The sequence below is a fragment of the Micromys minutus genome (genome assembly GCF_963924665.1).
Source record: "Micromys minutus genome assembly, chromosome: 14".
Lineage (NCBI taxonomy): Eukaryota > Metazoa > Chordata > Mammalia > Rodentia > Muridae > Micromys > Micromys minutus.
In genome coordinates this window covers 45,164,756-45,170,575 of record NC_137983.1, presented here as the reverse complement: position 1 = coordinate 45,170,575, position 5,820 = coordinate 45,164,756, and the positions used below count along the sequence as shown (strand labels likewise).

The 5,820-nt window shown below is 42.9% G+C and overlaps 1 pseudogene across 1 annotated transcript; it reads right to left on the bottom strand.

The window, feature by feature from the left end:
- Positions 1-231: 231 nt before the first annotated feature.
- LOC308429583 (large ribosomal subunit protein eL15-like) lies at positions 232-847 on the bottom strand (annotated as a pseudogene). Its single transcript has one exon. The product of its transcript is annotated as a large ribosomal subunit protein eL15-like (transcript).
- Positions 848-5,820: the final 4,973 nt, after the last annotated feature.

Here is a 5,820-nt window from a genome sequence, read left to right as displayed (position 1 = left end):
TTCACTCAGAATCAGAAATAAATCTTTCCAAGCCCCATAGGCTCTTTCCGTTGGCAAACCTGCTGTCACTGACGGGCTTGCCCCTTATGTACGGCTTTAGATGTGACTTCAATGCCTGGTCTGTATGTTTAGTGTTTTATATGCTTCTCTTCTAGTTTTCTTTGTTGTTCTAAATATTTTTGACTGTCCTAAATTGTTTACTGGATATGAATTTTACAAATAACACGTGTGTTAGCGGTAACGGTGGAGCTGGAGAGTGTAGCGCCTTCTCCAGGCTGCACGGCGAGATCCACCAGTAGTGTGGTGGAACTTGTGACCCTTTCCAAGACCACGGCTCTTGCGGCCAGCAGATGTCAGCCCACGCATCTCTCCGTGCTTGTGGACTGGTTTGGTGATCCGCTGGGTGTCAGGATTTCTTCTGATAGCTTTATGGATTGGATCAATGAGGATGACCTCGGAAAAATTTATATGTGGAATCTTCACCAACCCAGTAGGAATTCAGTACCCTCAAAGCCCCACAATGGCGCCCAGCTCTCTCCCCAGCAACAGACTGATGGCTTCCGGCAAATTTCAGCTGGTTAACACCACGGTGGACAGGCTTGCTGTAAGTTGCACCCTTAGGAACTGGGCGTTTGCGACCACCACGTCGGACACGAATCCTGTAAATGACATAACCTTGCTTAGCCTTGTACCCCAGCCTTCGCGCTTTATCAGGCCGGGTGGGGCGGGGAGCCCTGTGCAGCTCGGAGAGCTGGCGGTATTGCCAGCAGCGGACTCTCAGAAGAAAGCGCATCACGTCGGACTACTTCTTCCTCCACAGCTCCTGGATGTTCTTGTATGTACCCATCTTGGCTCGCCTGATGGCTGCCGCCAGAGGAAAGGAAGAAGCCCTTCTCCCACAATCCCTTTTCTTTTTTTAATATTTACATATCTAATTTTCAATATCTATTTTTCTAACTCTTAGAAGTTTTGGTTATGATTTTTTTGAAAACGATTTCCAAGATTTTAGAGCAAGATTCTCCTAATTTCTCTATGCCCCTGGCCTGTAGATTTGTTCATTCTATAGAGTTGACTGTGTCTTGCAATCTTACTTTTAAGTTCTTTGTCCTGACCCATGCCAGCCCCTTCTCCTTGTCCTCAGGCCCACATCCTCTGCCCTTTCTTTGATTCGTTTCAACTCGAAGACTTTCCACAAACTTTTACTTGATGCACTAGGGTTTTCGTTTCAGATACCTAGTATTTTTTTTTTCTTTAGCATTTCTATGTCTTTGCTGAATTGGTTTTCTTTCTTCATATTTTATCCTCTGCTTTGTATTTTTGATCAGGGTATAATCTTATTATTTAAATTATTTGAGCATATTTATAATAATCATTTTTTTTTTTAATTCTCTGGGATTGTGTTCAACTCACTCTTGTTTCTACAGAATTAGTAAAAACTTGGAAGAACGACATTCTCTTTACTTCTTCTGGTTATGTGTTGGTGTTTACACATCTAAAATGATTTCCTTATTTGAGTTTTTTTTTATATAATTAAGTTACCTATAATATTTTGGCTCAAGTGTTTGCAAAAGGAGTAGGGTTGAGGTGTTTACTGCAGAAAGTAGTTCCTCCATCGAGGAACTCAGGAGCTGTGGAGTCCCTAACAGGACATTAACAGCAAGATTGATCATAGCTTTTGGCTGACATCACTACAAATGTCCTTGCCAATCAACGACGGTTTCCATGGTTATCTGGGTACTGCACAAAGACTGTCTTGTGTTTTCTGTAAGGTTTACCTAGGAACTTACAAAGTTCTATAGTTTAACAGGCTATTACCATATTGTCCTGTGTATGTAGCTGAGGCTCATATTTCTTTTATTAAGGAGTTGTCATACAGTACTGATTTTTAATTTTTTTTCTTTTAGTTTTGAGGCTCTAACTACATCTTTTCTCTTTCCTCCCTCTAACTCTTCGCATACAGCCTTCCATGTTCTTGACATTCACAGCTCACAAAGAGCTAAGTAAAAATCTTTAAAGGGTGTAAAAGATGAGGCTTAGAGATTCTATATTCATACATATACTTTAATATTAAATATTAATTTAAAGTTTCAAAGGTCAAAGTTAAATGTAAAATACTTTCTATTTTTCAGTATTTATTTTCATTTATTATCATTTTCCTGATGAGGAAATGCTGCCCAGGTGTAGGACATCTTGAACTTGGCTCAATTCAACACTGTGGTGCCTGCCTGAAGCCAAGAAGAAAAAGGCCCATCCTCTTAAATGCTGGGGCCAAATGTAAACATGAAGTTTTTCTCCTTTTGTTTTGTTTTAGTTTTCTTTTCTTACCATCTATGAAACACACACTCTGTCTTAAAGATTTCTTCTCCCTGCTCTGACTTATCCTTCTACAGCCTAACCTTCTATGTGCCTTGACTAAAGGAGGCTGCCAGACACCCTGCTATCAAACTCACAGGTTTCAGAGAAGTTATTCAGGATCCCTAAACAATACCATGGGGCATCGATGGACAGTCTTACAAGACGAGACCTGATTGTGTGATAGGGCCCTCCCAGAAGAAAGGAGAGGCAGAATGGCACAATCAGTGCCCATCGCAAATGAGAGATAGCGGCTCATGCAACCCGGACATATGTTACCATATAGTGAGACAAAGGGGCTAAAATGTAAAGGGAAACTAAGGAAGGGTCCAGAAGACTACATCCTGCTGTGCTTGGGCCTTCAGAAGTGAGCACACATAACCAGTATTGGCATGCATGTGCTTCTGGCAGAGACTCCCATGGTCCCATCTCTGCATGACAATCCCACAAGCTTTCTCAGGGGTACTTGCTCTGGCTTTGGAGACAGTGATTTCATCTCCCTTGCCACTGGGGTACAAATTCTAGGATGCCAGGTAAGGTGACCTCACCTGGCACCAATGGACTGATTGATTTGGAAGGGGACTAGCCCTCCTGGCATGCTGGGGCAAGGACTCCAGAAACACAAAGGGATCAGTCAGAGCTATGAACCAGCCAAGGGTGTGCCGCCCATCAGACTGGTAGAGACATGGGTTTGTTTTGGCATGCTTGCTTCTGAGAGGCACAGTGGAAGCCTGATTACTTCCCTGAGTTGCCCAATCAGTTTTGCAGAAAACAGAGCTGTGGCTCTAGGTCACTGGGCAGCAGCTGTGTGAATGCGAATAAAGAAGGCAGACATGTTTTAACAAAGTCAAGGGTTGAGAGCAATGTGAAGTCTTCAGACTGTGGGTCCACAGAAAGTCTCATATGGCTATGACAGCTCTTTGGAGACGTCCTAACATTGGGGTTTATAGAGTACTAAATGGTACCTGAGATATCTTCACAAGGAGAGTGGACAAAGATGAACAAAGGGGTTGCTCATTCACCCTTTTTTTCTTTTTGAGTGTGATTGATGTTTTCTAAAAGAAGAAAATAGTTACCAGCAAACTTACCCCAGTAGAAGGTGTGATTTAAAAATAATTAAGGATATTATAGTGTTGACATTCTATGAAATTGATTGGCCTTCTTCATTCAGTCTCTTCCAAAGGGACACTAGATAATGAACTAGTTAGCAGAGTGTTTAGAGTCATTGTGGGGAACACAGGTGTGTGTGTGTTTGTGTGTGTGTGTGTGTGTGTGTGTGTGTGTTCCTTGTACATGCAATGCCTGCAGAGGCCCGAAGATGGAATCAGAAAGCTTTGAACTAAAGTTATAGATGTTTGCCCACATCTCCTATTAACTGCTCTCTGAACGACTTTGACTGACAGCCCATCTAAAGAGAACCGTTCAATTATAATGGCTCAGATGGTGGCTTCCTCAGAATACCAACCAGAACCCAAGAAATTTGGAAGCCAAAGGAAGTCCTTTGCCTTATGTCCCATTGTATTTCCCCATAGCTGCCTGTACTCCCCATACCTACCACAGCTAGGCTCATGCCAGAGGCCACCCATACCCCCAAAGCCACCACCACTACAAAGCCATTCAAGATCTCCTGACTGCAGCCACTCCAAAAGTACCACTTCTAACCCTATGTACTCTGGCTGAGAAGTACCAGGAAGGCCAGCTGGCAGCTCTACTCCTCTCCTCATAGTTACTGAGGGACTCTGCAAATGTAGTTGCGGGAAACTAGTGTGATCAAGATGTCAGATGTAAGAAGGAAGTGTACTTTCATGTATCAGCTTTTTGCCATAACAGATGTTCTTAACGGGAAAAACTAAACTCCCTCATCCACTGAAAAGTCTAGGCTGTGATTGATGTAATGGAATCTACCATCCAGATTTACTAATTGCCACTCATTCCTCTGACTCTGTTTAACACACACACACACACACACAAACACACACACACACACAAATACTATTTAATTTTTCAGGCAACCCTGAGGTGTCAGGCAGGTGGTGTGTTTTGAGTGAGTTGTATGAATTGTGTGGTTGTTTGAATGAGAATGACCCCATAGGCTCATATATTTGAATACTTGCTCCCTAGTTTGTGAAACTGTTAAAACACCAGGCTTATGCCCAGAATTAGTTCTCCAAGAAAGATACATAAAGGGACTCTAATAATAGCCAAGAATTTCAGTTGCTCAGTATTAACATGAGTCTCTTTTCAATAACATGCAGGAAAGAGAAAAGGCCATGCACATGAACAAAATCTCAGAGGTACTCCAGGGACCTGAAGAAAGCCAAAAGCTTTCCCATGAGAGGCAGCAGAACGTATTCTATACTTTCCCCTTTGACTCAGATGTGAATGAGGATCAGCACATGACTAAGTTGGTCAGACCCAGAGGGACATCTGATGTCATGGCAGAAATTCAAAGGGTTCCTTGGATTGAATGCCAGCCAAAAAGGTTGCAGAGAAGTATTTTTCAGCTGAGACCAAGAAGCCCAACAAGAGGCTCAGAAATGTTAAAATGTTGTTCATCTTGCTGCTGCCCTGGTTGAAAGGTCAGTACATCTGGAAAGGTGCCCTGTAGTTGATATGCAGGTGGGTGCAGGCACAAGATAAGGTAAGGCCTTCGATTGGACAGTGAAAAGTAAGGTGGGGAGAGAATTTTGAAAAGATGGGGAGGAGGAGAAGAAGTCCAGATGGAGGAGGAAGAGGATAATTTATCCCCCCCCCCCCCCCGTCCCCTCCCCTGTGTGGCTTTAAATAGCCACAGGAAGCTATGAATATCTTAGTTACAGGACAATTTGTTTTATCTAGGTGGGCAGTTTATATCAATAGGCTCTGAGTTTGTTGTTGTATATGTTTTGTGGAATGAGAATTTACTGATGTAAATCTGACTGATAAATTACAAGCTTCTAGAGTTCTGATTTTACCAGGTTGCTGGGAATGTAAGCAGAGTCTGCAGCAGGGAGCTGAGGAGGGCAGCCACTGCTGGGACCAGAGAGTAGCTGGGCCGGCAGACTGGGATGGAAATTGGGAACTTAGTGAGTCCGATGGAGATGGTTTTGGCTGAGATGGAAATACCACACAGATACCATGTGGCACTATGGTGCTGGTGATAGCGAGGGCTGTTGTTTCATTTTTCTAATATTTACCAGAACATTACCCTGTATAGCTTCCCTGGTTATGAGATTCATCTCCAGCAATACAAAGATGTAGGCAATCCAAGTAATGATGATAAGTGTATAACCCCATAAGCTATGATGATGCTCCTTGACCTGGGGAGTTTGTAAAGTGCCCTCCAGAACAAAGGGAAGGTAATATGGCAAAATCATATCTATATGTGCATGAGTGACTCTGTCACAACTCCATAATGTAGATCACCCAACCAGTTTGTAAGTTACCACTTAAGGGAGACAGGCTAACTGTAAAGAAAAACTAAGGTTA